The sequence below is a fragment of the Halichoerus grypus genome, chromosome 8, assembly GCF_964656455.1.
Source record: "Halichoerus grypus chromosome 8, mHalGry1.hap1.1, whole genome shotgun sequence".
NCBI lineage: Eukaryota > Metazoa > Chordata > Mammalia > Carnivora > Phocidae > Halichoerus > Halichoerus grypus.
Genome location: NC_135719.1, coordinates 90,260,593 through 90,287,651, shown reverse-complemented (window position 1 = coordinate 90,287,651; position 27,059 = coordinate 90,260,593). Strand labels below are relative to the sequence as shown.

At 40.7% G+C, this 27,059-nt stretch overlaps 1 protein-coding gene across 6 annotated transcripts in view; it reads right to left on the bottom strand.

Moving 5' to 3' along the window:
- NPAS3 (neuronal PAS domain protein 3) overlaps positions 1 to 27,059 on the bottom strand; it is an 839,760-nt gene that overhangs the window by 275,633 nt on the left and 537,068 nt on the right. The window lies entirely within an intron of this gene.

Sequence of the window (27,059 nt, the reverse complement as noted above, 5' to 3'; positions counted from 1 at the left end):
ATCGGGCACTGCCGAAGAAGTCATTGTGTTGCTTTCTTTCCCCCCGAAAATGCAGAAAAAAAAAAAATCACCATGTTTAACTGTTGTCATAATTGAAACCTGATTCGATTCACAGACTTGAAATGGCACTTATCACTTCCTCATCTTTCCTGCCCGTTTCATTCTCTGCGCGAAATCATCGGACAGAACTTTACACAAATCTCCCGCAGATAAACATTTCCAGATTCACTTTTTTTTTCTTCCCACAGATAAATCACAGTAAATGTGGAATTCTTCTTACTTCATCAGAGATTTAAAGAAACAAAACAAACCTCCCTCAGCAGATTAAACAAAACAACCAAACTCAGACAGCAAAGAGGCACGCATAACATCTGAGATTAATGGACCCACATTTCATCTCAAAGTGCTTTCTGGGCATAAACAATACATCAGGGTCACCTTATCCACCACTGAAGTGTAGCCCCCTCTGAGGCACAGAAACTATATAACAGGAGAAACACTCACTCATTCTTGAGGGCAAAGGAAGGTGACCTTTTTACTGTACTGGTAGCTTGGAGTTTCAACCCTGATCCAATCTCCTAGTTGAAGATGGAACAGAGCAACTAGACGGGAACCCCTCTGGGTTCAGTGGATCGATCCAACCAACTAATTTAACCAGAAGTAGGGGAAAGATGCTGGAAGGAGAGACAAGGCCACTGGTGAGTCCTCAGAGCTGACTGGGGCTCGCCCGCTTTTCTCCCTCCCAACCAGTCTGGACACAGTCAAGGTACGGTGAAATCCTGCATCGGTGGAAAGACTGGCCCCTAACTTAGAAATGGCTAGCCCAAGAAAGTAACTGTTAGGCTCAGTGGAGCCACGCTGGGTGACTGTAAAGGGGGATACTGGGATTGTTTGAATTCAAACACAAATGTGGGTGTTAGTTATTCCAAAATGTATAGTCAGCCAAAGGGAGTGACTTGAGGAACACAGGTGTATCTTATATCTGTGAGGAAGATATGGTATGGGGACATCCCTAAGTTGTCATTTTCCAGGTACTTAGGTTTCAAGTACCTTATATCTCATTTAATCCACCAACAACCTTACGATGTCTGTGTTGGTACTATTATTTCCATTTTACACATGAGCACAATGAGGTTCAGAGAATTTAGTGTCCTGTGTTACATCACCAGCGGGTGGTAGAGCCTGAATTAGAACCCTATGATTCTGACCTCAAATTCCAGGCCAGCTCCACTCCACCATTCAACCCCCTGGGTGAAGTCTAGGGCATCTGGTGGGACTCGGACCTCTGGAAGGTAGGCAGCAGATGCTTGTGAGGGTCATGAGCACATAAGCATGGAGGAGACCCAGGAAAGAGATGAAGGGAGCTGAGGGAAGCTGGGGACCAGAAGAGAAGAAAAAGAACAAACAAAGCTCAGAGAAGGCCTGAGAGTTCCGGATGGCAGGATGGGATAGTGAGGCCGAGAAAGATCCAAAGGGACACAGGCACAAAAGGAGAGTAAAATCAAAGCACACCAACTCTGTTGGGACGAGGCTCATCAGAGACTTTACTTGAGTCACCAGGGATATGCAGGAGTTAGCTAGAGAGATGAAAAAGCTGGAGGAAGGTGCACTTATTCCAGGTTGAGGGAATTTGATTTTTAGCAAAGACATGATGATGCATAAAAAATCATTGACATCTGTGTACACCCCATGGGTGTGAGTGGAAAAGGAAAAGGGACCTAGCGCAGAGTGTGACAAAGCACTGTGATGGGGCTCACAGCTCTCTTGCTTTCCACTCCCGGACCTGGAGCCCTGGCTTGATCTCAAAGGCATGGGACGATGAGGGCTCGGTAGGTCAGGCTCTAGAGTCACCTTGATGCACGCTTACACAAGCGCCCCCGTCCTAATATCAAATTCAATTATTCACCCTGAAATTGAAAACCCTTCCTGCCCTTCCCATCAACTAATGTACTGAATCCCATTCCCCTGTGATTTATCTTCCTTCTGGCTGTTTACCCCCAGGGCCTCTGCATCCACTTATGAACAAGCCGGTGGAAAACCTCCCAGCACAACAAGGCCGTTCGGTTGCCCACGCTGCCTGCATCCTCTTAGCAGGCGTGCGACACCGAATATACGGGGAACTTAATTGGGACTTGATATGTCATTTCGTGAAAACATTCTTCAGCCATTTCATTTATTACTCCCCAAGTGAGTGATAGCATCTTCTGCCATCAGTCAGGACTTGTTTGGTCTGGTTTCACTTTAGAGTCTCTGACACGTGTTGGATGTTCGACAGCTGCCTGGGGCTGGGAGGAGGGCGCTATACTGGCTTGGGGGTGAGTGTGCTGGGGATGGCCGAGGGCTGAGAATTAGATCTGTTCCATACATCACACATTTACTGAGGACCTACTGTGTGCCCAATGCTGTGTTATGTGCTGGGAATGGAAAGGTCAATGAAAAACTGCTTCTCTGTATAACATTAACAGGTGCTCACAGTAAGGCCTGGGGATGGGAGCTAGACGCGACAATATGTAAAGAGATCATGGTGATTCGGTGTGGGAAATGTGGTGAGGCGCCTAAGACTTTGGTGTCACGGGGCATGATGAAAGCGCAAAGAAGGGGTGATGAGCTAACCCGGCAGGATCCAGAGGCTGTCAGAGAACTTTTCCTAAATGAAATAACAGGTCTGAGTTAAACCTTGAAGGAAAAACTTTACTGGTAAAGAAGTGGGGGGTGGGAGAGTGGAGGGGTGGGAAGGGCATCCCAGGAAGAGAGAACAATCTGAGCCAAGGAGCGGAAACATAAAACAGCGAGATATCCATGGGAAACTCTGCCCACAGCTCCCTTAACCACCATATTGGCAGGCAATTCCTTCAAACTCTGGGCTTCCATAACTCTAGTATATTGTAAAGGTCTGATGACATAATTCACATGAAAGTCACACTATAAACTGTAAAGCACCATGCAAAGGTAATAGATTTTAAGACTGTCATTTCGATAGTCTTTTGGTGAATTGGAAATAGACTTGAGGGGAATCTTTGGGAACTGAGCGGAGGCTTTTTGCTAGATGTTGTTGACCTCTGTTTTAGGACAAGTTGGGAGGAACTCATCAGAAATCCCATGAAGATAAGCAGAATATAATTACCTGATTTATAAGTGGGCCAATATCATAAACATTAACATGTTTGTGTTAACTCTCCCAAAACCACTAGGGGGTTTTCGGTGAGCACGGGAAGTCAATAACGAATACCTAATCCAGGAAGCCACGGCAGTTCCTCCATCAACGGTGTCAGAATTGTTTAATATTTATTCACTACCTCTTTTATATTCAATACAGGCCATTCTTCTGCCTTGGTAGATGGTAAACTAAATTATTCCATGCTGGGAGACTAAGACTGGATACAGAATACAGGCGGATGAGTGGAGAGAAGGAAGAAATCTGCTCCCCCAGCAGTTGACCACATTGCCTGTGCCTCCTTCTTTATGCTGAAGAAGCCCTGCCAGCCATGCATGGAAGAAGCAATTAGTAAAATTCTATGGTAATTCTCCAGAAGAATTCTTAGTTTAATCAAAATTATCACAACCACCACCGTAATTTTTAACTAATATGATTAAGAGCTCATGAGATACCGAGATGCGTTCTATGGGCTTTGCATGTACACCTATTCAATAACCACAATAATTTTTGGAGGTACTTACTATCATTAGTCCCACTTTATGGATAAGGAATGTGAGGCTCAGAAAGGTTTTATAACTTGCCCAAAGACTTCTTCCCATGGGGGAAAGAACTGAGTATGCTACAATCTATTCCATAGTATGTAGTTTCATTGGGAAAATGGGGACGAGACAGGACACCTTGCATTCAGTAAGTGGTAGAAGAATGCAAACAGACCAAGGAAAGGATGCCTCTCTCCTTTTTAAATCCAAAAGTCTCCTTTGAAAACTCCCTTGAAAGGAAAGAGGAAATACTGAAGTCAAAGATTTTCCAATTCTCTTAATATCTAGGGTATGGCTTCATTCCAAAACATTTATTTGCAAAAACCAGGGGGCAGGCTGGATCTGGCTGGTGGGGGCTGTAAATTACTGTCCCTTGATCCAACAGAACTCCCATTAATAACTGTTATTGGTAAGAGTTTTAGTACCAAGGTCTAGGAATGGTTTTATATACATGCATGCATCTATATGTATGTGTGTATGTATATAAATATGCTCTTTCAAAATAATCCTTATAATGCCACTCTGATTCATTTTCATTCCATAGATTTCCCTGAGTAGAAGGGAATGGGAAGAAGTTGTAGCCAGAGTGCGGGGAATTGTATCCAGCCTGGGATAGAACCCAGGGGTATGTGGTGGGCATGGCGATAAGCTATCATGTGTGTGTGTGTGTGTGTGTGTGTGTCTGTGTGTGTGTGTGTGTGTCTGCATGCACATGAGCACACACACATGTCACAGCTGAAAAAATATGAGAATAATTGGCCCGATGATACCAGAACTAAACCAAAAATGAAGAGATCGGGGTCTTTGTCACTGATCAGTTGTGTAAGCTTGGGCAAGTCAAGATCTCTGCCCTTGAATTTCCTCTTTATAAAATGGGATTGGACTAAATAGGAAGTCGCTTTTAGCTCTAAACATCTATGATTCCAAAATAGTGTACAAAAAGATGTAACCATAAGGCACGTAATCTATCCTACAGAATTTTCTACAGATGATTTAGGAAAGTGAATTGAGTCAACTAGAACTGTCATGATCTTAATTGGATTAAAAATGACTTTAATGGGTAATTTATCCAGTAGTTTATAATAATCATATAATTAAATAATCACAGGTACATCAGTTCATTCTTAAAAGTTCTTAGGATAGAATGGCAAGTTTTCAGAGGAAGGTACAATAAGATGTTTTTGTCACTTGACAGAGCTTTACTTCATGTTATATTTTCAAAATTAATTTATTAAATTTTGTGGAACTTTCTTAATGAGGTGAGGTAAAGTAACTTATTTTTAACTTCTCAGGAGATCTGGTTTCCTAATCAGTTCACTTAAGCCTTTTTAAGGGGAGAATATTCACTGAAGGAAGTGACATAAACCATCTGAGCACCAAAATATTCTCAGTGAAGTTCATACACCCAGATCAATCTAATTGTGAAGCAGGTACAATGAGCATGGCCCTTATTTATGACTCTGATCACCTCACTTGGCTGACAGTCTGGAAACTTGGAGAGCACACTGTTTATCTACTTGAGAGGGACAGGAGGTTGGATTTACAGAAAGGTGAGGGACAAGCAGCCTTTTCTACACACAGCTCCGTTGACAAGGCACAATTCCTTCTACCTGAGGTTACCTCTGCACACCTTTTGGCTGACCTAAGGCCCCTTGTTAATTCAATTCTGCGTATCTCCTGAGTAGCAGCAGACAATAATGCAGACATGGACAAAACTGCACGCAGTCGTGTGAGTGAACTAACGTCCAGCGGGGATTATGCTGAGACCACCAAACTCATTTCACTTGTGACCTAATCATATCTCAAACCGGCCCCCTGTGGATATGAATTTATTAGAATGAAGAATTCTTAAACAATTACTCTTGAGCTGGGGATACATGCTTTTCATCAAGCCTGGGCATGTAGGACTTCTCCTCCAACTGGTTCCAACCACCCCACCCCCTCCCAATCCTTTCTTCCCCTATTCACTGTGGCTAGGAAAAAGAAAGCGTGACTTTTCATAGCAAGTCCTGTAAGAATCTGGAATGTGAGCCTTTTCTTTGTCAGACATGTCTGGAGCAAATGCTAGGAGACAAGAAGGAAAGAACCACTTGCCCATTCAGCTTAAATCTGTACTCAACTCTTCATTCATAAGAACATAATCTTCCCTACTCCCTGGGAAGGCAGCAGAGTTTAGTGGAAATAGGACAGACGGCAGTGATGGGAAGACCCGGTGTTTAATCCTGGCTTTGCCGTTCTTAGCTGCGTGAAGTTGGGCAAGTTACCTGACCTCCGAAGCTATAGTTCTCCATTTGCAGAAAGAGGGTAATGATAGTACTAATAGCATTATGCAATTACAGTACCAATACCTATTGTACTCATGGGGCAGTTGTGATAATTAAAAGAGAACAAATCAAGCGAAGTGCTTAGTACAGTGCCTGGCACATAAGTACTTAAGAAATGATAGCTTTTATTATTGTGTTGTTATTGTCGGTTTGACTACCTTATAATAGAGCCCGAATCTGTTGGCAAGTAGGGTGCTACAGGTAGTTCTGTGTTTATTATTCACTAGGAACTCATTAGAATCTGAACAATCCTGGTGTCTCATGATCTTAGCTCACAAATATCGAGGTGAAAAGTATTTTTCAATTTCCTGTTAAATCTGGTGACAAGAATCCTTACCTAGTCGAGGCACTATGGGGCTGGGTGTCTTACAATCCTTCTGCCAGTGGGTGAATGAAGCTTAATTCCTCCTTTTCAAAGCTCTACCACTGACCAAATAGAAAGACAGTTGTGCTAGGGAGACTGGCTTTCTGCCCATTTAATTCAAGCTAAAACTTCTTTGTGCTGGAGAGAACATCAGAATTACAAACACACTGGGGTAACAACTCCTTTTTCGTTAAGAATCTGTCTTGAAATTAATTTTCAAAACAGTCTAAAATTAGAAATAGCATTCTAAAAAATTTTAGTCATATAAAGAACACTGGACTGGATCTTTTTTTCTCTTCTGTAAAATAAGGACATTCCATGTGATATTCTTTAAGGCTGGTTCCATCTTTGTAATTCTATAAAAAATATCTAAATCTCTACATAATAGTTTCACATATATGAGAAGTAAATTCCTTGCCTAGCTATAGAAAAATGCTGTTTGTTTCTGACCTTGCCACAGAAGAAACCAGAAGTTCTCCTACGGAGAGAGAAATACTTCTTAGCACACACAGGGACACACCGGAATGCAATCCCCACATCAAAATGCTGCTAGAGTTCATAACTCAAATTTCTTTATCCTGTAGCTGCTCAGGGACCCCATTAAATTGTTTTCCACAAATGCCATGAGGCTTGAACCATTTGTTATAACATTTGAGTCATTTATAAGATATTTTGATCCGACAAATCTGGAAGTAGCTGTCTAAAGTAAAATACATGACTAATGTCAGCTTCATCTCGTTTCAGATCAAAGCAGGAATATTGTGGAGTCCTACAAAACTTTTCTAGGGTGTTGAACGGATTTCTTTACTTTGGTGCTTTGGCAGGAAAGCAACACGCCGTGTCACAGACTATGCTCTCCTCACTGGGAAAGAGAGGCTCCACCAATTGGATATGAAAAGCTATTTACAAACTCATGGAGCCAACCAGCTTAAATCCGATATTAAAAATTAGTATGGTATGAAAAATGCTGAAAACAAAGAAGGCACAAGTTAACGTAGAAAAGAAGACTAAAAATATTCAGCCCAGTTTTTCTTCAAGCCTACGTTGTTCACTTACTGCAGAAGCATCCTTTCTGTCACAGTGGTAATGAGAGGGACGAAGAGACCAGTGGAAGATCTGTTAAAAATGAATCCCTCCATAGAGTGATGCTATTCAGCTCATGCTGGGCGGACCAGCAGCCTGAGTAGAAACTGGACGCTTGACCAGCCACATCCCAGACCTGATGGAATCAGAATTTCGGAGGGTGGGACCCAGTAATCGGATTTCAACAAGCCCTCTAGGTGGCTGATGTATGCTAACGTGTGAGAAGCACAGAAGTAGAATAGTACAAGAGCCAAAATGCCTGCTATCATGGCAAACCCCCTATAGAAAAAATTTAGTTCTTTTCCTGCAAGAATGAGTAGGCTTGCTACCAAAGCATGCCTCCATCTCTTTGACCCTTCTTCAGTTCAGAAGCTCCATTTATTTCCTCTAGCATTCCCAGCAGAATTCACTGGTTACCAGTGAGCAGGACTTTGTTCATTTTAATCAAGTCTTTATCCATCACATCTTTTTTTTTTTTTTTTTAATGCACAGGAACTGGTGGCCATCATCTGTCTAACCACCAAAGAAAATGTAACAGCACACCCAAGAATCATGCCAAAAATGTCACCAAACGCACTTTTTAAAATAGAGATTTTTGTGGTATTTTACGTCCTTTGATCTTCTTTAGAAATTTGGCCTTTTTCTTATTGATTAAACTACAATTTTTCTAAAATGGCTTGTAATTGAATTATCCAGTGGAACATGCCAAAAGGGATCAAAAGTGATGGAAATAAAAATAGGAAGTTGTGTAATTTACAATACAAATGATTTGGTTGCTGCGGTTTTGATCAAATCAAACAAAGCAATAAAATAACAGGTGATTGAATTACATGGAAAGATAATGTATTGGATTTGAAGACCCTGATGTTTCTTGGTAAAGTCTGTTGAATTCACAAGTGTACTGTCTGCTTCTCCCCGGGAGATATGGCTCTCAGCAGGGTTTCCCCCCACTCAGGAGCCCTGCATGCTGGGAATACTTTCTTTTTGAAGAAAAATAACCTTAAAAAATGAAGGAAATATGAAATGGGGAGTTTCTGGTAAATTATACGCTCAGCATCATCATAAAAACAAAACAAAACAACACAAGACCCCTCAGAATTGTTGGAAATACCTCACCTAAGAAAGTGTTTAGGTGAGAGCTTAGAACTCATTCACCCCTCTCCCCCATGCCTAAGTGACCACCGAAAAACAGAACAGGGAAAAAAAATGGATATTTTACACATTGATAAAGAACACACAAACCATCAATTGATTGTGTGAGGGTCCATTTTTTGCCTTATCATTTCCTAAATACCTTATTAAAACCCTAACAAACCTACATCATCACGCACCCACGTTCACCTCGGAGAGGACAGGTGGGAATTCCCCAGCAAGCCCAGGCTAGACAGAGTCCGGCTAAGAATCTGTTACACACTTAACCTGAAAAGATCAAAATCTCCTAACACAGCAAATGCAAACTCCTCTTGCCTTACTCGGGGCTTTCACAAACAGACAATAACATTATTTACACCGTACCCATGTGTTATTTCCAGAAAATGAATTCCTATGACATAATGCAGTTAGTCATGGCTATGAGGAACCGCATGCCCTTTTCAAAGTTAGGGTTGCTACCTGGGCAAAGCCAGCCCCTGCTCCCTGCCCCCCTCCAGGAACTGGAAGTGATTTAATTTATTGCTCTGGGGGGAAGGAGGGAACTTTTGGCTACCAAACTTTCCAGACAAACTCTGAATCATAGAGGCGATTGTGAAAGCGTCAGTAAGAAATAGAAGCCTTGAATCCCTTTCCTGAGGTCTGGTTTTGATAGATGCAAAGGGTGGTGGAGACAAGGTTTAAGCAAACACGTTTTAGGGCACAGATTTTGAAAATTGAGTACCACTGTCCCACCTGCTGTGCTTCATTTCAAAATCCACAGCCATCATTAGCAGAGAACAAACTGCTTTTCCAACTGCACACCACATCGAACTGCTCCAGCTCGTGCTGGAAATTGCAAAGCTCTTATGGAGGAGCATGTCCTGAGAGCGTTCTCTCTTTGGCAGACCTTTCTGATTTTTATTATCCCGGGGTGTGCTGGGGGAGGGGAGAGGAGAAGTGTGCACGCATATAGGTTCAGGATATAAAAGCTTTGGAGAGTAGACCTTAGATTTGAGGCTATGTTTTCCATTTAAAAATAAATACACAAGGCCAACTCAGAAATCACAATTCTTTCTTTAAGTTGAATTTGGCATGAAAGAGCCTCCACTGGACAGTCATAACCATAGACCCAGTGGGCTCTTCTAAACTCTGTTTCACAGACACAGGGAGTCCTGAGGACCTGGGAGAAGTCCGGCCCTCAATGCATGGCTGAGGAAGGCCTCCCGACATTAGTTCAGTCATCTTGCTGGTGTACCAAAGATCAGTGAAATGAACTGTCACTCCTCCCTTCCAAGTGCCTATCACAGTAGGTAAGGACCAGCTGAGGTCCCGCCTCCTCCTCAAGGTGTCCCTGATTGAGAGTCCTCTCCACCTGCACCCACCCCGGCCTCAGGCTCCAGACTGCAAAACCCACCCAGTCTGGCACTTCATTATATGGTCATTTTGTACATGAAGGAACTAGAATAGAGAGTTGCAGAGGAGAGTGAGATTAAAATTAAGATCCAGGCCTTAGTTCTGCCTGCCACCAACTGGCTGTGGGATCAGGGCAAGTCATTTAATGTCTCTGGGTACCTCAGCTTTTTCATTTGTAAAATGGAATCACTGAGGAAGGAAGAGAGTAAGCCAAATGTTCACTCGAGTCCCTCACAGTTCTTAGACTCTCTTTTCTTCTTGCTCTTGAGGGGTTTATATTCTGCAAAGGGAAATTACATATTGAAATGTAACAAGTTAAATAAAAACAAAGGAGTCATGAACCCAAGGTGATTTGCCAAGAGATAACACAATGCAACCTATGATCAAGACTCGATTCCAAGAGCACAAATAATGCTAATAATAGCACCCCCTTAGGATCCTGAATCCTTCCATTCACACATAGGATATGGTCTCAGTTAAAAATAAGGTCAAATAACCTTTTAAGGCTCACCTGAGCTAAATCACACTTTCCTGAGAAGAACAAACATGCCGCCAGCCTCTCAATCAGTAAAATGCCTCCTACAGCATGAGCAGGATGCCACCTTCCCACAAACGGAGCTTGCAGGGACTGTGAAAGTCTACCCCAGGGGCCTGAACAAGCGGTGGGTGCCCAGGGATGAGAGTGAGCCAGCCTCGCCACAAAGATGGCTGCACTTTTAGGTTCCCAGGCTCTCCGAGTCCACAGACCCCCTCTAGGGGTTCTTCTCGCAGCTGCTCCACAGTTAAGATAAGCCTAGGAAATTGTGTGGGTCATGAAAACAATAAAATGTACCTTAAAAAGATCATATCTGCTCTCACTTGGGCAGTAAGAATGTTACATCCCTCCCCACGTCATGGCTTCAAGCACCCTCTCCATTTCCTGAGCCCCTTGGAGGATAATGGAGGCCTGTGGTAACCAGTCTCTTCTGTCGGGTGTGTGTGTGTGTGTGTGCGTGTGTGTGTGTGTGTGTGTCCTGGTTTCCTGGCCCTGGAGTTGTTTGCACTTTTCAGTGAAAGGAAAGAAGGCTTTCAGGAGACTTCTGGATTTACATGGTGTAAAACAACAGCATGTTGAATAAACTTGGCTTCAACTGACTATCCCTCCCCAAATTTGCCTCTTCTTACTCATTATAACCCTATGACCCTTTTAAGGCATCACTTTACTTGTTTCTCCTTCTGGGGAATCCAGGCCTGACCTCTGTAGGCGCCTGGAAGTGATGAGTTGTCAGAGAATCATAAGGACAGTCATGATTTTGTTCTGAATTAAAGAGCAAGCACTGTGTGTGCAGCTAGTTCCTTTGCCCAAGAAAACTGCTTGTAAATTTTATTCTGCTCCTTTGGGCTATAAAGCTTTCTCTGCTGGTTTTGCCATAGCATGGGAAACCTGGAAACCTGAATGCAAGCTGCTCCTTCCTGAAGGAACAATGACAACATTATACACTACGGCAGCTAGGAAGTTGAATGAAATCTTAGCAAACTTTTCCATGGCAAGCTGAGCACTCTCATGGAAGAGCCCCTTGGCAAGCAACCTCAGCCTCTCAAAGTCCTGAGGGCGGTCAGGGAGTAGGGGAAGGGAGATTAGTCTTAAAAATGACAGAGACTTCAACACATACACGTGCATACAGGCACACATCCCAAAGATGAAAACCAGATTATACATCACAACCAGAAAAGTGTGCATGTGTGCATTTGCACCAAGAATAAATACAGAGAGAAAGTACAAAGTCCAGACTCAAAGTCAGAAGTAAAAGAGCATAGTCACAGAAAAATTACCTGTCTTAAAGTAAATCTTGATATTTACTAAACAAAGAAAGCAAAAAAAAAGTTGCAAACAGAACAAGATCACTGGCACCCTTTAAGACTGACTGGAAAGAAACTGCATGCTCCATGGTTGGGGCATATTCAAGAATGGGGGGGAATTGAATGGGAATCACAATTGAAGATGAAAACTTACAAAGCCTCTTACTACTGATTAGATGAGAGAATAATCTGACTATGCTTCAGAAGAAACCACACTGTGACAATTCAGTGAACAGACTAAGAGGAGGGACTGACCATCTTTAAGATCAAAAACACTGAGAGTATTAGGCAGGTTCCACTGGCCCCAAATGAACAGACATAAAATTCTCAAGGTCTATTATACTTATTGCAATGTCCAGTTCTTTTAATTCCCACACAAGATGGCAGTCTAAGGTATTCCTTTCTATTTGATCATGAATAGATACTACCAGAAACAAAGGAAAACGGGCAGCAGCAAATTCTCTGACATGATATTTTCCCTTTATTAACTTCTCTCTAGTAACCATTGATTGCACTCTGTCCTTATATTCTCCATTTGGGCTAACATCTCAAACACACAAGAATTATTCTTACATCTTTGGGTAAGGGTGGGGTAATCAACCAACTCAAATTCCCTAAAATGAACATCATAGTCCCTAACGAACATTAGACCCACAAAAGCTCAGGTGCTGAGGTAGAAATGGCTTTTTTATATAACTTCTCACAGAGCAAAATAATTTTTTTCCAGTTTGAGTTTATTGTTGATATCCTTTGGCCTGATTAGACTGTAAAAGCAAATAGCTGGATTCAAAATCCTCAGTGATGATCTCAAGAAAGTTCACAATTGAATGGGAGAAACTTTTCAAAGTCAACAACTCAAGAAATATGAGCTTCTGGGGTGTGAAGAAAAAGAAAATAGAAAACCTAAATTTCCCTATCAAGTATGGGGGAATAGAGTAGAAATTGTCTCCCTACACACTAACCTAATGAGACCTGAGCTCTCCCTCCTTGTGACAGTCAGCAAACATTTGATGATTATTATGATCATAAGATAAAGATTTTTGTGGATCATAACCTGTGGCTTCTGGATGCCTACCATACACTGATGTTGTCCATAAACACAAGCTCTAATACTAGTAATACAAAATCTGTAGATTTATTTAGTAGAAGATAGCTGGTATGGAAAAATGTCAGACTGTGATGTTATAACCAGCATGTTATTTGTTAAGAGTGGAGAGTGTTTGGTACTACAAAAACAAGTAAAAAAGCCCCAATGATATATTTAATTGTGAAATATAAGAAGTCTTCCTTTTAATGCTTCCTTCTTTTTTGTTCTTCAAGATTTTATTAATTAATTAATTAATTAATTTATTTATTTATTTGACACAGAGAGAGAGAGAGAGAGTACAAGCAGGGGGAGATGCAGGTAGATGGAGACAGAGAAGCAGGCTCCCCACTGAGCAAGGACCCTGATGTGGCACTCGATCCCATAACCCTGGGATCATGACCTGAGCCAAAGGAAGACACTTAACCGACTGAGCCACCGAGGTGCCCCTTAATGCTTCCTTCTAAAAATTGCTTTTACTTATGTTTAGCATTGCAGGCTGCAGAAAGTCATATATGTATATACCTACATGACAAAATGTCTCCTGTGCCATTAACATTCATTCATTCAACAGATATTTACTGAACACCTCTGATGTGCCCACAGACTGTGTTCTTAAATCAGGGGACACAGCAACAAATAATGTGGACAAATTCCTTGTCCTTACAAAGCTTATATCTGGCTTGGACAGACAGAAAATAAATAAATATGGACTATTTCCAGTGGCCATTATGGTAATGGTGAAAAGTAAGGCCAAGTAAGGAGGAAGATAGAGAGTAGTAGGGCAGCACGGTAAGGGGCTGGGGTGGGCTGCTCTTTAAATTGGGTGACCAGGAAAAGCTGCTTTTAAGATGCCATGTGATCAGAGCATTCAAAGAAGAAAGAGCACATGGACATGGGGGCAGAGGAAGTCCTGAGAAAGGTAACCTAAAGTCCTGAAGGAAGGTGAGCTTGGTACGTTCAAACAGCAAGAAGGCCGCTGAGCCAGAGCAAGTGGACAAAGGAGAAGGCTGTGGGAAATAAAGTCAGAGAAGCAACTTGCGCAGGAGAGGTCAATCATGAAGAATCTCAGAAGCCACTGGACATCAGGTTACTTGAATGCCATTGTGTATCTGTGTTCAACATTGTCTCTTTCCCAGTAAGGAGATACAAATTTTCTAATTTGGAAAACCCTATTCTTTCCTGTTTTAAACAAATAAACAAGACAAATCTGGTTGACTTGAGCGTGGCTCAGTTATTCTTTTTTTTTTTTTTTTTTTTTAAGATTTTATTTATTTATTTGAGAGAGAGAATGAGATAGAGAGAGCATGGGGGGGGAGGGTCAGAGGGAGAAGCAGACTCCCTGCTGAGCAGGGAGCCCGATGAAGGACTCGATCCCGGGACTCTAGGATCATGACCTGAGCCGAAGGCAGTCGCTTAACCAACTGAGCCACCCAGGCGCCCGGCTCAGTTATTCTTAATTCAATTTTTTGGTAACTAATTCTTAACCCACCCACCAAAAACTCCACTCTTGTGATAAGGGAGTACAGATGGGCTCCTGAGGGATATGGAAATTAATCCCAGTTCTGCTGAAAGACATTTTAATAACTCATATGTTATTTTACCTTGTGTGAATTGCTAGCAAGCAGGCTTTCTTCAAAACTTTGTGAGGAGCATGTCTGTAGGGGTTCGCCACAGGAATTGCTAAAGTTGGAATGCAGAAACTTTTTTTTTTTTTTTACTAGATAGCATACACATTGTCCCCACTTCCTCCCATTAAACAGTCAACCACTATCAGTTTAGGACCTACTATGTGACTACAGTATGGAGCTACAAATTTAAATATAAACTATAGTTGTAGATGTTAAACTATATTAATTCTCTAGAATCAATATTTTACTGGCTGATAGGTATTCCTGTTATTAACAGTCTTTTATCAAAAGTACTGATAATACTCTGATCATGATACCTGAGTAACTGCTTATGCATATTCACTCAATACTTAACTTCCACAATGTATATTGAAAGCATTGAAGGCAAATATTTGTCTAAAATATTTATTTTGGAGAGACAACAAATTACTGGCTAATTTTCCTCTCACCACTTCTTCTGCCTAATTCTAATCCATCCCTGTAGCTGTCAGCTTCCTTCCAAGCCTGAGTTGTTGGTTGTTCTTCTCAAAGGATCCCATGGCAAGCTGGTCTTCTGCTATTATAACATTAATTTTAAGTGCTTAGTTACTTGTCTGTGACTCCTCCAAATTCGATAAGCACCAATATTGCAGGGGCCGTGTTTACTTTGCTTCCTATCATTTCTATGATGCCCAGAAAAAGTGCCAACACATAGTAGGTGTTGAATAAATATTTGCTTAAATTAGCACTTAAGGATGCAATTTTGAAAAAAAATATGGATTCACAGGATCCTCAAGTCTAACAATTTAATTCATTTAATTCTGTTGCAAAAGGGCTATTACCCTTTAAAATGGACAGCCAATTTTAAATGCCACATAGGGACTGTTAGAGAATTTCTATCCCATATGCCAAGGAGGCTAAGTAAACCAGTTTGTTCTGCATATGATTAGAAATATAAAAGTCTTGGGAATCACATTTTTAAAGCTCATGCCAGCTTTTATTGTTGGTAGTTTTGTAAATGCATTACATATTCTATCATATTTGTGAAGTCTTCAAAGCACATACAATATAAAAATCTTCTGCCAAAAACAATAACACACAACATAAGAAAGAAAGATCTCACAGTGTAAGTTCACAGAGGAATTCAAGATGGCAGCCGGCTCAATCCATTCTATATATAATTGGGATTTCATTTATGATCAAGCATGGGACTCAAGATCCACCGGTAGCTCTTTCCCCCCAAAAGATGAGACCGCAGGCATTGGTACCATTAAGCTTTTCCATACTTTTTGCATGGGAATTTTTGGAAACAATGGTCAAGGTGGTATGGGTACCAGCAATTACAGTTTTGGACTGAGATTTCTTTTTGCAACCTTGGAATTCTAGATAACAATATCTAGGTAATATTGTTGTGCATGGGACAAAAATGTTGAGGTACCTTTGTCATTCAGTCAGCTTACAACAAAACAATTAGACCTTCCCTATTATGTCATGAATGTTTCCTTGTACATCAACATGAATTCTCTAGAAAGAGAAAATTAAAAGAAAAAAGATGAAGAAAGCATAACTGGAAAAAGTTTTAGTTGGAGTAATTCCCTCTTTCAGCTTTCTCTTCATCTTTTCTGACAGAGGTCAAATTTTCCCCATGTGTCAAGCAATATTTCCCATCAGGTTCTTTGGAACATGTATTTTTTCAAGAATCACATTTTCAATGGGGCTCAATAATCTACATATAAGGATGCAAGGCTCTTCCCCATTGTCATGTCCTCTTTTAACAAAGGAGCAAGAAATAGAACAACATGGCCTATGGAAGCTCTGTTTCAATGGCTTAGATTGAATACGCTGGAGCCATGGGATCCAAACGTATCATTTTATCTTATCAATTAGGGTCTTTTTATTTCCTTTTTTGATCATCTATTGAGCAACTACCACATGCCCAATATGATCTTTATATATTTTCTCCAATCCTTGAAACAGTTCTACAGCATGAGCATTATTATCTTCATTGTAAGAGTAAGTATCTTATCTCTGAGTTATTAAGTGTTCAACTGGCATGGAAACTCAGGCCATTTACAGTACCTGTGGCTATTATTAGTGTTACATCATGTGCATTATATAGTATAGATATTAATGTAATTATTGTTGTAATTGTTAACATTGTTATATAGCCTAGTCAATGCCTTCCTTGTTTCTTACAGGGACAAAGGCAACTCCTTTTGGTTTTTGCATTAGCATTCTCTTCTGCCATCATCTTATGTGTATTCCTGGTTATACTCTGATAACTTGGAAATTTTACAAAAAAATAAATCTTGAGAGAGCTTAGTGCATATTTTTTGTTGAAGTGATTGCTTGAATTGTAGCTCATGAAGAAGATGGTGACAAGGGGAGTATAGATAGTGTAGCTGCCTTGTGAGTAGCTGAGTTTAGAGTATGTTAGGCCCTTCAAAGTCCCTGGAAGTTTGCATAATTCCTGGATGAGATGTTCTTACCTCAATCAAGACCCCAGATTGGCTCAATCTGCTTTTTTGGGTGGGAGGGGACACCTTACAGTAAGTTATTAGGCTAGGACTGAAAGAAAAAGGAGACACAGAGAAAAGGGTTTTACCACATGATACTATGAACATTTAAGGACAAAGGCTTGGAGATAGCAGAGCCAGTGAAGAGAAGAGTGGCAGAAGATACTGTTGAGAAGGCAAAACAAAACTATTTATTTGCTAACAGGGATAAGAAGAGGTATAGAGAGGGAGCCTGTTTTTAGGGAGCACTCTGGAAAACAAGGACAGAATTTGGCTTTGCAGTCATCTTATTTTGGAGAGAGAAAGAAAACATAAAATATCAAAGATGAAATAAGATGACTTCAGAAGTGAACTGAGTTATCTTGAACGGGTCAGAACAGAGTACTCTGTAGCACGGCAGGACAAGAATTCAGTTTTGGCTAGGAGCAACTCAGATCAGCAAAGCTAGATTTGAATGCCAGGGATCTGACAGAAGGTAAAGATACTTCACTGAAAAAGGTAAGGAATAAAATGGGGAGGAGAAAGACAAAGTTAAAAAAAAAAGGGGGGGGGAATGCACTTAAACTAGAGTTAGACACAGAAAGAAAGCAAAAGAAAAACACAAAGAGGTGCTTTGGGGGAGCATCACCGCAGTATTCCCACTAACCCCATCTGCCTGTTGCCTTTAATTTAATATACTTTTTAGTCTATTGAACTTGTGGTGTTAGAATAAGTGCAAAGATAATTTTTAATGCTAGTATAGATTTGGGAACCTATAAATAGTATTTTATTTTCTTATATTACCCTCATGGCTTGAAATTAATTTTTGGATGGGGAGCAATTGGATGAATTAGATGAAATAATGATACTGCTGCTCATTAGAGGGTTTACTCACTTGGTCTTTTCCCTGAATAATGATTCACTTATTATTTAATATATAAACGTGCTCCACAGAAAGTTCCCAGGGCAGTTATCTCCCTGTTTTGTGACATGCAAATTCTAGAGACTGTGACACCAAACACATCAAAGTCCAACACAGAAGTCAGAAATCTACACCCAGATCCCTTAAATAAGGGCTTAAGAGAGTGTGCCTTTCCCCGCTGAGCTGCTGTGGGCTACGCTGTCTTCTGAGGGTCAGAAAAGGCTCAGGACCATTAATACCCTAGTCATGAACCTGAAATCTAGACCTAGCAGACGCTTTCTGAGCCTAAAGAAACATGGATTCCAGGGAGGAGACCAAAATGAAAAAAGAAACACAAATCTGAAAGATTATATTCAAAAATCCTGGTGAGAGGAAAAAGGAGAGAATGTGACAGGGAGGTTGCCATGTGCTCTTTTGTTGTTGTTGTAAGAGAGAGTTGTCAATGTTTCCTAGGACATATTACTACGTTTTAAGAAAAAGTTACCTTTTAAGGAGAGGAACGGCCTTGGATTTCAAATTCACCTTTAATACTATTGCCCTTCATTGACAATAAATCAAGTTATTTACATATTATGCAAAATACATATTACCAAGCTGACCTTTCATGCCGCACTATTAAGAGGGATAGTGTTCCTTTTACTGTTAAGTTTCATCTTCAGATTCACTCTGTTTTACTTTTTGTTTCTCCATGTAAAGCAAATCTTCATTAAAATAGTCCCTAATACAGAGGATAGACAGATAGGGATGTTTACCTTCCATTTACATCGGTTCTGTAAGAATTTATTTTTAAGGAGACATGCAATTATACATTGATATGTCTTCTAGTAGCTAATATTAAATATTAGAATCACAAAAGTAATTTCTCTTGAGGTAAATCAAAGAGAAAGATAGCATTTTGAACATCAACATTTTTAAAACTACACATCACCTAAAATATTTATTTTATAAATTGTTCCTACTAGCAGGGAAGCATATTCTAATCCTGTGAAATAATTCACATCATTCTCATTTGTGTGTTTAGTATTCTTTGGGCCGAGCAGATGGTGATAGCCCCTTACACTGGCCTGCTAGCTTTCCCTTTTTAAGGCTTACACTCAACCTAGTTTAGATGACCACTTAAATGTGCTCGGAGATCGTATTTTACAAAACAAAACAAAAAAAGCAACCCAACAAATTCTGCTTGCAATTACCCTGCCCCACATGGTTTTATCTCGAATAGTCAGAGCTCACAGATGGAGTTGAAAAAAAGCTGATGGAGAAAACAGGACAGACAAGAATCCTATCTAAAGAAGTTTGCGTAGTATTTCTATGAGTCAGGTCGTATTCTGTCAACTCCTCTCTCGATGGAAATAAAAACGACAACTTAGTTTCAGACAAAGTGCCCCAAAGACTAATACCCTAGCCCCAATTATTCAGGTCACCTTCATGTGAAGTGACAACTGTACTTGGCTCCTTGTGCCAACCTCTGAGTGAGTTGGCTGCACTGATGGGATGTGGAAAACCAGGGGAAGGTCTCACCTGATGCCTGCATCCTCTTCTCAGAACACAGAAACCTACTTTGAAAGACACCAGAAGGGGAAATAAATGGACTTTAAATGAAATTTGCAGAGATACTTGAGCTTCAAACTAAAACTGCCACTACTTGGGATTCCTAAAAGCCTTTTCTTCCACCTACTTCCTAGATTTTAAAATAAACCTCCCTTAGGCGGTATTGCATTTCTTAAAGAAAAAGCCCAACTCCGACTCTGTGGATTTGATTGGCCATGTATGGCTCAGTGATTGCCAGGTGCCAAATTGTTGGCCACCTTCCTCAAACTCTCTTTCTCCGCAGAATAATCATGCAGACATATGACCTTTTTTGTTTTTGTCTTGTACATTGTACTATGACCCTGAAGAGACAGTTTCATGAGAAATCAGTGAGGGAGGGCAGTGACAATGGGGAGAATATAAGAGAAATGCAATGAACCCTTGATTCCTTTATTTTCTTCTATTTAGACTCCACAAGACAAGCAAAACAGAGACTGGGGATGGGCAGAGGAGAAAAAGAAACATAGAACAGGCATTCTTCTTACGCCTCGATGTGAGAAGGCTACCAGAGATAAACTGTTGGAAGTACTGGGAAATGAAAAGAAATGAGAAAGCCTCCAGACAACAGAGGGATCGGCGTGTTTGGAGTGTGTGGGGCACTGGCTAGCTTGCAAACATTGCTACTAATATTGGATGGATGTGCATTATCAATAACAGATTAAAAGGTCTCCATTTCACTTGGTTAACACTCCTGCCCCATGAGTAAATGCCAGATTTAAGCTAATCAAGAGGCACACTCAGATCAAAAACCCACTGATACAGCTTTACGTGGCAGCCAGGGACAGGGTTACCGGGGATTTACCAGATCTTAAGTTGTGTTGTTGCTTCCAAGTGATCTCAGACTATCCTGCTCTCTTTCTCCAGTTGGTTGGGCTGGTGGAATGAAGCTACACACCTTTAAGCGCTGTGGGAAAATTCGGAGTCTAGACTTACTTTATCCTCGCCCTCTTTGTTTTTAAGAATGGTCAAAGCTTGAAATTCACCCTCCAGGATTTGGAGGGCATTTGCAAAAGAAAGTTAGGGTACTAACAGCTTTCAAATTTACTTTTCTATTTTTCCTGGGGCCCCATTTATACAATCAAACCGAGAAAGTATTTGAAGTTTCCGAGGTTTGATTCTGGAAAAAAACAAAACAAAACATCAAGCCTGGACACAGTACCTTTTTCAGTAATATTTCTTGAAGGGAAGTTAAATTTCTAGGTAAGTTTTACTACGTAGATGGTCACACACACACGGTATTAATTTTTGACCTGATAAGGAATGTTGTTCACTGTAAAAAACAAATTACGAAAACAGAATGAATGACTCATGTTTTTAAGCAACAGCAGTAGCACTAAAAATAGCTTTTATGGCCTCACCGTGTTTGTGACCCTTGAAACTCTGCATCTCTCAGACCAGAGAGACGGGTCCCTGTAGGTACGGGTCTGAGCCTAGTCCCATTCCCAACTCCTGTGGGTCTCCCCAGCTGAAACATCACTGGTCTAGTTTCACGGCCTGATTCCCAAGCTGGGAAAATGTTTTGAGGCACTCAGGCTCCAAACACAAGAGTTAAGGCGGAAAGAGCACAGTCAACAAGCTCTATCATCCCCCAGGGGTCATCTGCGCTTTGGTTTCACACTCCAACACCACATGCTCATTGACCAAGGGACAGAGCAGGACTAAGGGGTATTTTTCTAGGCTTGCAGAATACACAGAAACATAAGCATCAGAGATGAAATGGTTAGTTCAACTTGAGGGGTTTCTCCAAGGCTGTTTTGGAAGAGCATGCTCCCCTCGCTCTCCTGGTGAAGTAGAGGCCTGATCTCAGCTCTGGCACTGGGTGGGGGGGCCCCAGGGCGGGCCCCAGGAACAGAGTGCTCTGACTGACACAATATAATTTGGAGCCATTACAATGTATTGTATGTAGGACACTACTGCGGAGCTCTTAATATGCAGAATTTTGCATAGTATGAATGCTAATCATTTTTACGATGATGCTATTCATATAATATGTAATACTTGCTAAACAAAATTATGAAACATAATTACTGCTCAGACACAGTTGCTGCTTTCAGTCCTCAAAAACCCAGTCATTTAAAATTGTGTTTTCTTTAAATAAATGGCAACAATCCCCGCTAAAGACTATGTGCCTAGATAATTTCCTTTTCAAAAAAGGAGCCTTTTTATCTTTAGTGAGTGACAAAACATCCTTTATGAAAGGTTTATAACTCAGCCATTTAAATTCGCTTCAGGCTGAAATTTGGCATGCAACTTCTCATCCTGGGAGCACAGTTTTTATTTTACTAAATTTTAGTGAAATTGGTTTGGCTGGTTTTTAGTCACAGGGAAGCAAAGGGGCTAGCTCCTCCCTCTATTTTCAGCTAGATAATGACAGAGCCTTAATTATATACCATCTCTCCGCTCGCCTCTCACAGCAGGCTGAGGTAACATGGAGCACGCCTGAATAAGCATACATGTGTCTGCATGGACACAACACGTGGGTGTCCAAATACACACGGAAAGATCGGTGAGAAAGTTCCCTTTCATTCTGCCTCCAGTTGAACTGAAGAGCAAATCTACGGTTTCAGAGTCACACAGAGATGCCCTTGTATTGCTCCCCAAGGAGCAGCTCGTAGACAAGACAATTTCTTCCCTCTGGCAAGAGTATAAATTGGGAACATAAAAAAAAAAAAAAAAAAAAAAAAAAAGAACGAAAACTAGGAGTGCAAACAGAACTTTACCACGATATCTTCCCCTCATTTGGGGAAGGCATTTTGGGAAGGTTTTCCCAGTTTCTTCAATTTGTGAGGGGGTAAAAGAAGGCAAGTTCAGAAAACACCACAAAAATCAGGCTTTCATTTCAATTTGCCACCAAAATGATGATGAGAAGTTTCCTGGGAAGTGTAAACTGACTTGCCAAATGAAACAAACAAACAAACAAAGAAAAACCAAAACAGAGCAGCTGATGGTCTCTGAGCACAAAACGTATGTGGCAAGAATGTAACTTTAATTATAAAGCCTCTTTCCTCGGATCAGCATAGTTTAGGAAAAATTTTTAAAACAAACAAAATATATATCCTGAGTGCTGAAAAACCATAAATCAAGGTTAAGGGACAGTGTGGTTCTAACAAATATAGTGACAGGTTAAGATCAAGGGATACCTTGACATTCTCCTCAAAAAGGTCAATCTAACTGGTCTGCAATGTAAAAATGAAGAGCCTGACATCATTGCTGTGGTGAAAGGTCAGACACCAGCCGATTGGTGATAGAATTATCAAATTAACCAATCGATGTGTGTGAGTAATAGATGTAAGCAATCCTCTGGGAGGGCCACAGGGCAAATGCCAGCTCATCAATAACACGTTGCTGTGGACAGGAAGCTCCCTGCTTCAATCCCTGTCCCTTCCATTACCAAGAGGAGCCAAACCATGTCCAATGAATATCCTATTTACATATTACATTCTAAAAGGGATGAAAGGCCACTGCTTAAAATATTAGCCCTCTGCTGAAATCTCCCACAAATCTTTGTAGAATAATTACTATCCTAGGTAGAAAAAAGAATGAGCAACTCTTCTCTTTGCATGACAGAAACATTCACGTCCTCCTAAATTAATAAAAAGAAGCAACTCTTCCTCTACCTGCTCTTACCAGAATCAGGACAAGGCTCCACTAGTAAAAAAAAAAATTATCTGTGGTAGTTACAGGTACATAAATCTTACACTTGATTGTATGCCAACTTTTGCATTGTTTAAAAAAAATTAAAGATGCACCTATTATCACAGCGACATTAAAATGTTTCAGAGGTATTATCACAGTGGGGGTGATAACAGTTCTCGCTACTAATTAGGGATTTACTCTCCATCAGTATGTGAGCGTAAGTCCTATTAATGTTAATGGGGTTGCACATCTGTATTGAAGGCAGCGTAGATACCTCAGTGAGTACGATTATCACCCTGCCTGTGAACATCTCTGAGTGTTTGCATAGCACTTTGATTACAGGACTTTCTGGACAGAGCCCCAAGAAAAACTCCAATTTCAGCCTAGCTGACCCATTTCCAGTAGTTTTGGCAAAATACAGCACATGGCTTACATAATTTCAATAAAGCTGCGTGAAAAAAATTTTGGTCAACAACTTGGATGTTTGGTTTACACAGACCATACATTTGGCTGTGTGCGTATCTCTGCAGAGAGAATTAATACGCACGTACACACACAGACACATTTTCAGCCGGATATGGTAATATGTCAATGCTGACAATGCTTTTGTCTGCCCGATTAACATGCTTAGCCATCTACTCCTACAAGCAACGCTTATGGGCTTAAGAAGAAGAAAGTATTAAAGAATGAAGTATTATTGTTCTGACTAATAAAGATGTATTTCTCACATTTGCCCTCTGAAGGTGAATAACTCGGGATATTTATTTAAAGACGTTTTTAAAAATTTTGCAGTTATGATGTTAGACCTCTACTGACTAATACGGTAGCCAGCGGCCACATTTGGCTCTTTAAATTAATTAATATTAAAGAAAATTTATAAAACTGAGTTCCTCCATTGTACTAGCTACATTCCTAGTATTCAGCAGCCACATACGGCTAGTGCATATTAGACTCCACAGAACAGAAAGGTTTCATCATCCAGAAAATTCCACCGGGCAACACTGTCTACAGACTGCACGGCCTTGCCCCATGGAGGACTTGCATAGCCTCATCTTGGACCCAGACTCTACCCTTACCCCCTAATACCATGCTGAATCAGTCTTGCCTGTATATCCCTCATTCAACAATGAGATAAAAACAACTTTCAATATTCATCTCTTACAGGAAATGCAGCAATGAGGACTGGTTGTGGAAATAGCCAAGAAACGGCTTTTCTATTTGTAGCAATTTTCATTTGAATTTTGGAGGACTTTTCCCATTCACTTTTCACCAGGTCCCAGAAAAAACGTTGCTCCTGAAGTTGCTTGTGTCTCGTACTTGAGCTCACGGAGGGGGTAAGGAAACTGTGCTGAGGTTAAAAGACAGAACAGCAGAGCAGATGAGGAGATGCTGTTGCTTTTGCAGGAAAGAAGTGTGTTTGCACTTTGCGGACTAGGGGTTCAGCACTTTGGGTCAGCTCTAACGGGTCTCCCAGAATAAATATACTCGAGGGTTGCCAGGTCTGGTCCTGCTCCTGGCAGCTGCATCTGAGGCTCTCTAGGAGGGGAACTTGCTCCTGGACATGAATTCATTCTCTGCCAGGTGCAGAAAGCAAACAGGGAGGTAAACAAATACAAAAAGACTTGATTTGTTCCAGCACAGTGCAGGGTGATGGAATGACTGTGTACGTTGTGTGTGTGCCACTGTGCCTCTCTTCCTGCCTTCAAAGGCTCCAAGTTCATGTGCATGCCCTTCCATTTTATCAGTATTAAAAATGACATGACAACCAACGAGGTCTGGTTGCAGAAGCTGTAAGTAAGCTGTCACCCTTCCCCAAAACTCCATGGAAATATGGAATATCTAACCATCTCTGAACAAGCTCAAGGTTCTAGATTAATGAACGGCATTAACAAGGCACTGATGTGAGGAAGTACAACCCACTTACAATGTCACTGTACACTGCTCAATGGATCCTGAAGAAAAATTAACAGAGGCAATGGTAAGGAAGGAAAAAAGGCAATATAATGGGGCTTTAGATGTTAATTTCAAATGGCATAAAAATGTTTAGCAATTTTCTCTCCAAGTGTCATAAGGTAATTATTTAGTAATATAAAACACAAAAGCCATGAAAAATTGATCAGGCAAATAATGGGTTCAAAATTTATAGGCAACCTGTCTCCATATTTAATATGAGATTGTTTACCTGTCCACGAAACAAATATACAGGGTAAGTCACTGTCTTTGGTGATGCTCAGACACAAAATCTATACGGCCTTATTACTCTGACTTTGCCCACACAAAGAGAACTTCTTTCCATAATGGAAAACATCCTACTTTGTGAATATGGTAAAGCCAAGCCAAAAAGCAACAAGAGAGCTCACAATATTCCAGTGAAAACAATGCAATTCTAATTAAAACTCCTCCACTGCCACCTCTGGCCACAACATTCCCAAAACCTACCAAGAACTCTAGATTTGAGCAGATGAAAAATCAATAAAAAGCAGATCAACAATGCTGAGGTATTGAATTGGACCTACATGTTCTGTTTGAATCTCCGACTCATAAAACAGTATTACAAAACAAGCATGTACCACTCAGCAGGAAACTCGACAATCTAATCATCTCCCCTATTCTGAGGCTAGCCAATTTATAATATGTTCTGGAGGTTACTCTTCTTGCACTTGAAACAGCAGCATTCATATCTGCCAAAATGTAACACAAAATATTGTGTTTCGACTAAAAGAAAAAATTAAAAAGGAGTTAGAAAAGGTTTTATTTAAGCACGACCAATTTGAGTAATCATGAATCATATTTGTTAAGTATTAAAAAACAAGTGGGCATTCTTTTAAAGTGGAGGAGTAGAAGCTATATTTTATTAGCAAGGCTTTTGTTGATGTGTTTTTCTTTCTCCATTATTGGAATGTATGGTTTTAACTGAATAATTTTGCTATTCTTTTAAAAAATAAAATATATAACACTTTGTATATTGATACACTCTTTGCTTTCAGTGAAATCAATCTCAGCCACAGGATTCTATCAAAATCCCTTCTGATACAGGCATATTCCTATATTTCATACTATAGTTACTATTTGTTGTGTGTTAGTATGAAGTCTGATGTCATGGAAACAAAAAGTCCGATAAAACAGTTGTTTCAAAAGAGTAGAAATTGCATGTAGATGATGTGTATTCAGTCTGTTAATTTTAAATTTAATTCCACTAAAAATCAAATAAATAAAATCCAGTCCTAGGCCACTTCTTTAATGCACATCAGATACCTATGAAAGAGAATACAACAAAACCCTCCAGGGTATGGAGTGCCCAAAAGGCCAGCAGAGGAAGATCCTGAATTCACCCCCTCCCATGTACACTGAATCTACAGCTACATATGGAACAATTCCTTCTGAAAAAGACCTGAAATCTAGCTGAAAAGTAGCTGAAAATGGACACTTAGATGAGTAGGAGAGGCAGAGACTGGTCTCACCAAAAACTCCATCACTGTGCAGTGGCCCCCAATCAGGAGGGATCTCATAAAACAGGAGCTTCTTCCTGAGGGGTTTATGCCCCACAGCAGGCACCCCAACCATTGGGACCTGAACCTGAGAGAGAGCCCTCAAAATATCTACTTTAAAAACCAATGGGGCTAAAAACAAACACAAACAAACAAACAAAAAAACACTGGGGCTTACATCCTGGACACCCAAAGGGCTATAGGGAAATGAGATACTGTTCTTAAAGGACACACGTGCAGATCATTCACTCCAGGGCTCAAGGCAAAAGCAGCAGTTTGAAAAGCCCAGACTATGTGTGAAGGAGATCCATTTGCTAAATCCTAAAGCCTCCGCCAGAGGGGCAGGGTCCTGGTGGGACTGGAATGAAGATATTGGTGGGCACCATT